The following is a 6393-nucleotide window of genomic DNA, read 5'->3' on the forward strand; positions in this document are numbered from 1 at the left end:
AACTGGAGCCAGTGGACTAGCAGGTTAGTATGTTTTTAAAGAACTTTCTTCATGAAAATAAAGGTAAATGTAATTTGGGTTAAACTCTTCAGCCAAGATTTTCAATAATAAAGCCTAAATTCTCATGTCAAACACCTAAAATAGTCTGACTTTCAAAACCTATGAATGCCTCTTAATTGCCTTCCTAAGTGTTCAATATTGCTGAACTTTAAGGTAGGATCTTCCAATTCTGAAAGTTCAGATATGTAGCTCAAACTCACATGCAGGGATTTGGCAAGGAGATGAGACTTGGTGAAAACACCCAGTACTACATTTAAACCCAGTTCAGACTTTGCTGATTCAAAGAACCACAACCTCCATAGCTGACTAGCATTTTGGTGGTTGGGTTTTTTTTGTATTATTTTATAGCGTCAAAAATATATGGTCTGTCTTCTAAGCAGACTGTCCCAAAAAAGCAGCAAGACACCCGAGTCACAGCTAGAGCTGTAAAAATGAATAAGGCTAGGGACAGACATTATACATAAACCTGTTTAAGTGATCAGAAACTGGTTTAAACCTGTAACAGGACAGAAGTTCAGTGCACATAAACCAGTTTCAAAATGGCTGAAACTGGTTTAAAATAAACCTGGTTGAATGTAGTATCAGACTTAAGTGATTTAGGTCAAACCAGTTTATGAAACTTCTGTCCCAAACCCCTTCCTAATTTAAGTTAAATCAGAGTCCCCCAGCATGCTTCACAGCCCTGGGCTGAGCTGTGCTGTCTGCTTCAGAGAGCAGGGCTGTTCCTGCCCCTCTGCTCCCTAGCTGCAGCAGTGAGGGATGGCTCACTGGGCCCCCCAGGCAAACCTCATCAGGGGTCTGGGGCCTGGGAAGGGGGGTTAAACTCACCCTCCCCCAAGTACAGAGCTGCCCTGCCCTGCTAATAACTTTGTGCTAGTTCTGATTATGGACTACAAATCCCAGATGCACCTGGAAGCAGGAAGAGGAAGTGATGAGCAACCCTGAGAGTCCTGCTGCTGTGATTGTGGATTGCAAATCTCAGAGACCTCAGGGGCAGCAGGAGGAATAAGCGAACACACAGCCCAGGCTGCATTTATTGCTCTTCACTTTATAGTTTTTCACAGAAAGAAGTATTCTTGTTCAAGCTTTTATGAATTCAGTGCCACTACTCCCCACCCCACCCCAAGCAGAGCACAGGATGGGGCCTGGCCATGCCCCCTCCACTCCAGCAGGGCTTTTTCTCTTCTCTCTCCTTCTGCAGTGGCCAGCAGTCATGCTCTAGCACCCCCCAGCTTCTAGCTTGAGCCACTGCAGGAATGTGACTGCATTTCCTGAATCAAAAGTGAATGTGTGTTCATTTGCTTATCAGTTCAATCCCTGCAGCTTAGACTAACCTGCAAAGACTGAATCAATTCAGCCTCGGGCTTTTTGACTGTCTGTACTTAGCCTAAAAGGGTAAGACATGCATTTTAACTAACAGAGAGAGTGACAATAATTTCTTGAAGTATAGAAGAAAGAAGAGGTACCAGAGATGAAGATGAGAAGCCACCACCTAAGGTGGAGACCATGATATGCTTAATGAAGTTGAGGGAAAAATCAAGATTGTAATTAGAATTAAAAATGGGAGAGAGAAATAAAGGGTGTCAAAGACAGCTTTACCCTGGGTTGTTTTTATGCTAGGTTTGTTACTGAGAAATGTGGGCATCTTAGAATTGCTTGAGGTTCTTGGTGATTGTTGTTGCTGAAGATCCATGAAAGCACCAGATACCCAGACTGCTCTTATTAGAACATAGGTCTATCAGGCTTCCTCCCAAAATAAAACGATTTTGCTTTGTGTGTTCACAGGTAACATTCTGGGAAGGGATAATACCACCTCATCATGCTTTTACCAAAATGTATTTTTCAAAGGAAAATGTCTAAAACGATAACTCTCTCTTCTATCTTTTTTGTTTGTTTTATAGATTATTGTTCAACTAAATTTGCAGCAGTGGGCTTTGCAGAATCCATTGATGTAGAGATGCATGCTCTGAAGAAAACTGGTGTTAAAACAACTATCGTATGTCCATACCTAATACATACGGGCATGTTTGATGGCTGTAGAAGCAAGTGAGTGAATCTGGGGAGGGTTTTTTTCTGGTATAATATCTATTTGCATGTGGTGCACACAAAATAATGGTTTACTACAGGGGTGGGCAATTGTTTTGGGCGGAGGGCTGCTTACTGAGTTTTGGCAAGCCATCCACATCCAGCCCACAGGCCGCATTTTGCCCACCCCTGGTTTACTAGTTCCCTTTTATTACTCCTGTATTTAAAGAGTAGAAATCACTTAGGCATAAAGTATTGTAAGGTAAGCTTTACTTTATTGCTTCATCTTTGATGCTTTTGGACATGGGCACTTTTTCAGGCTACAAAATTTAAGTACTTTGTATTTTACATCTAAGACTTGTGACTGTAATAGAACTTTCAGACACATATCTAGTGTTGACCAATAAAGGGCTCTCTTCTGTTGGCCTGAACTTGTACCTCTGAAAATGACTGCTTATTTGGATGTCTTATAAATCAACTGGTCTTCACTTTGAAATATTTGGTGTAATGAATATTTCCTCTCTACATTAGAAATGGAAAAATAGTGAACTGTGAGGAATAACACTTTGTATTTGAAGCTGGGATAAAGACAGAAGCTGCTACAATTGGGTACCTTGGAATTTAGGACTAAATCCAAAAGAAAAGCATTGAACATTTTTGCAGTCTTAACTGTATATTTTCTTTCCAGATGGCCACATCTGATTCCTAGTCTAGATTCAGAGTATGCAGCTGAGATGATTGTAAATGCTGTTCTACGGGAACAAGTGTACCTAATAATGCCACGAACCCTATACATTGTAGTGGCCCTGAAAAAGTAAGAATTAAGAGTCATTGTATCTTCCTTTCTTTACCTACACATTTTCTAACTTGTATGCTGCAGCACAATATGGAAAACTTATGTTAAAGCTAAGCCAAGCTACATACTAATTTCTGTGGGTTTCAGGTCACTTCTGTGTTTGGTAAATCATTACCATAGAGAGTTTATTGCAGAGGATAGTCTTGGGCAGCTTACACAAAAAGTAGTACTAGAGGCTACCTTTCTATTGCTGACTATATCTAAGGAGAGTAATGTATTTAAATGTATTTAAAACAAGCCAATAGAAGTACAATAGATATCTTACCTTGATTAAGATGCCTTAGTACTACTACTGTGTATTCAAGCAAGCCAGTAGGGATTGGCAGATGAATTGAGTTGGACCAGGTGCCCCAATACTCCTGTTTTTGAAAGGCTTACCTGAAAATCCATGCCAAAGAGGTGAGACCAACAGCAGTGGATGTTCTGGATAAAGCAGCATAGCTTTATTAGGGGCACAGAGCAACCCCTTTAACAAAACACAGGTGGCTGACTCTGGAGTTCTATCAAATGTGGCTGCAGCACATAACCCCCAGTGTTGGAGCTGTTGGTTGGATAAGGGGGAACCTACACAACAGAAGGACCTTGTCATATAATCACTGGCTCTCCAGAAACAAACTGGTTCTGAAACTTGTGCAGATTACACAATCCATTGAAGTTCAATGCACCAGGATAATCTACTTGATATTCTTATGGCTTATTTGAAAGTTGATACAATATTAACTCACTACTTAAATATTCTATGGGTAAAATGGTAGAAAAGCCTCTAACGTCCAATTTTTCTATTGTTGTTGGTGTTGGGGGTTTTTTTTCAGGTTTCCAAAGGCTGAATGGACTTCTAGAAGCAGTTAGCAGTGTAACGCTTACTTTAAACTCATTTTAATTTTCCTGTTTAAAATAACAGAATATCATATTTACTCACTTATATGACACATACTCAGGGAGTAGAGAGCCCAGTCCTCTGGGACCCAAATACCCTTCAAGCCAGGTGGGCAGCCAGCAGCACCGGCAGAGTCATCTTAGGGGTCTATCCAGCATGAGAAAAGGTTTGGCAATTCAGCTTCAGCAAATTATCTGCCAGCTGACTTGGCAGGCACTGATTGCTCAGACGAATTGTCTGACCTGTTTTCTCTTCTTGACCTAGGTGGCAGCCAGTGATGTCTACTGTACCCTGAGTTAAGAAAACAGCCAGTCTTTTCTTCCTCTCCCCCTGCAAAGGCCTGCTTGTGTTGTGTTTTTGTTTTGGTTTTTTCCCTGTAAAAATGCCATACTTGCTGATATTTTCAAGGAAACAGCTTTTTCTTCATTCTGCCTTTCAAAAACAAGATATGTATTGTTTTCAGGGACATATGGGATGCAAGAAAATATGACATTACTGAAACATTACATGTATGTAAATGCAGAATTGCTAGTGGAGTTAAAAAGACTGTACAAAAAATGTTCCTTTTACCTGGGGAAACATGGAGACGTTGTTTCTCTCTAGTTGTTCTGTCTAGATTTCCTTCTACTCTAAATGTCATAGGCACACTGGTATAATCTGGGAGAGAATGTATGGGAGTTCTAGGGAGAGACAGAAAAGCTGTTTGCCAAGAGACTGTAATTTCAAATGTGTTAACTTTTTCATGTTTTTTTTACTGTTGTCACCTCTGAGTGTCTGCCATGCTGAAAGCCCTGCCCTGGGCTAGGGTGTAAGAACCTAATGCACTGAAACTAGGCAACCATGGTCTTGAACCCAAATAAATGACTGTCTTTTAAACTGCAACTTCTAAAATCAATTGTCTACTCCAGGAGTAGGCCCACTAGCTTTGGGATGTGCCTCCCACTTCCTAAATGTCTTGGTAATATAGTAAGTTATCAAGTACAGACTGAGGTAGTATGTCAAAAAATGTGCCCCATTTGGGGACTAGGGTTCCCAAGGTGCAATCCTGGCTCTGACAGACTAGCTTTGAGGTACCAGGAATCACCTCCTCTGCCTCGGTTTCTTTGACTGTACACCGGAGATACTTGTTGCCCCATGGGGATGCCATGCAGACTGTTTGTCCAGAATTTCTGCAGCCAGGCAGAACTTCTGTTTTCTTTTAATGGGGGCTAATCAGGTGAGTGACTCTCATGAGTTGCAAGGCTCTATGTAACAATTTTTTGTGTGCTTTTTCCTTTTCTACCCTTCAGTATTCTGCCTGTGAAAATGATACGTCTCCTGGAAAACTACCTTGGAGCCTTTAATTTCACGGACAATTTCAGTGGTTGCCTAAAAAAAGACTGAGAACTGAATGACGTCAAAGACCAGCAGCTCTAAGTTAACATGGACCAGTTTAGAGATACACATTCTTTACTGCTTCACCAGCCAAAAACATAAGGTGCCTCATGCTTATAGTTTGTATCACGTTTAATCAACAGCTCCCAGCCTCAGCTGGCTTCTCTAATGGTTGATGAGAACAGTGCAGTGCCTATAGAAAATTTCTTTCACAGGATCTGGAGATCTGTCAGTAGTATCTGTCTTAATGCCTTAATGTATAACTTTGAGCGTACCTGTATATAATTTCTGCCTTAATTTCGTAATGTATGGCTTCTTACATCACCAACTAATCATTACAGACACATAATTGGTAGCCTGCTGTTAAGAAACCAGTGGTGTAATGGAATTAGAAGCTGAATTGACCTTGTTCTGGAGTTTCAGCGTGAGGAAGCTTACATTGTCATTGTCTTGCCTAATGACTTGTTTACTAAACAAGTTAGTTTTCTGAACTGTCTAGCACCTCTTTACACCCACTGAAAGTCACTAAAAATCGTATTAATATGAATAATGAGTGTATGCTTTAAAAGTGTGGAAACTATTACACATGTACCTTTTACAGAGGCATACTGTTAACAAGTGAGTGTGTGTGTATACTTCTCTGAGTGTTTCAATTTTAAATAAAACTCTATAACTTCACTAGGATTGAAAGCATTATTAATACATTATAAAATAAGGTTTTAGAGTTACACATTTAATATTGCAGGAGCGGAGTTTAAAGCAGTAAAAAGTTGTATACAGAATCATACCAAATAAGAATAAAAAATAATCTCCAGAAATCAAGCAGATAAAAGGACAGGCAACTAAATGCAAAACTAGTAGTGCTAGAGTATAATCATGAGCTTTTCTTTTTAAAATTTGTTTCAAAAGGAGGTGAGTGGCTGGTAGTAGAGAATCAGCTGTGATGGAATCAACGGACATTTCTTCTAGAATTCAGGAATTTAAAGCATCATTATAAATTATGTTTTTATTCTTCTAATTTGCTTTATTTACACCATTTAAGGGGGCTCCACAATTTTTTTCTGTAATTCTCTCAAAGCTTAAAAGGAAGAGTGGCCTCCTTAGACCCCTGCTTTGGAGTCTCGGGGAACTGGATAGTTTTTGGGGGGTAGGGTTGCCCAAGGTCTCTGCCTCAGCCTACTGCCTTAAGAAGTCTTTCCCT

At 40.2% G+C, this 6393-nt stretch overlaps 1 pseudogene; it reads left to right on the top strand.

The window, feature by feature from the left end:
* The window catches only part of LOC102379710, an 18243-nt pseudogene extending 12374 nt beyond the window's left edge, over positions 1 to 5869 (top strand).
* Positions 5870 to 6393: the final 524 nt, after the last annotated feature.

The sequence above is a fragment of the Alligator sinensis genome, unplaced genomic scaffold (genome assembly GCF_000455745.1).
Source record: "Alligator sinensis unplaced genomic scaffold, ASM45574v1 scaffold999_1, whole genome shotgun sequence".
NCBI classification, from domain to species: Eukaryota; Metazoa; Chordata; order Crocodylia; family Alligatoridae; genus Alligator; species Alligator sinensis.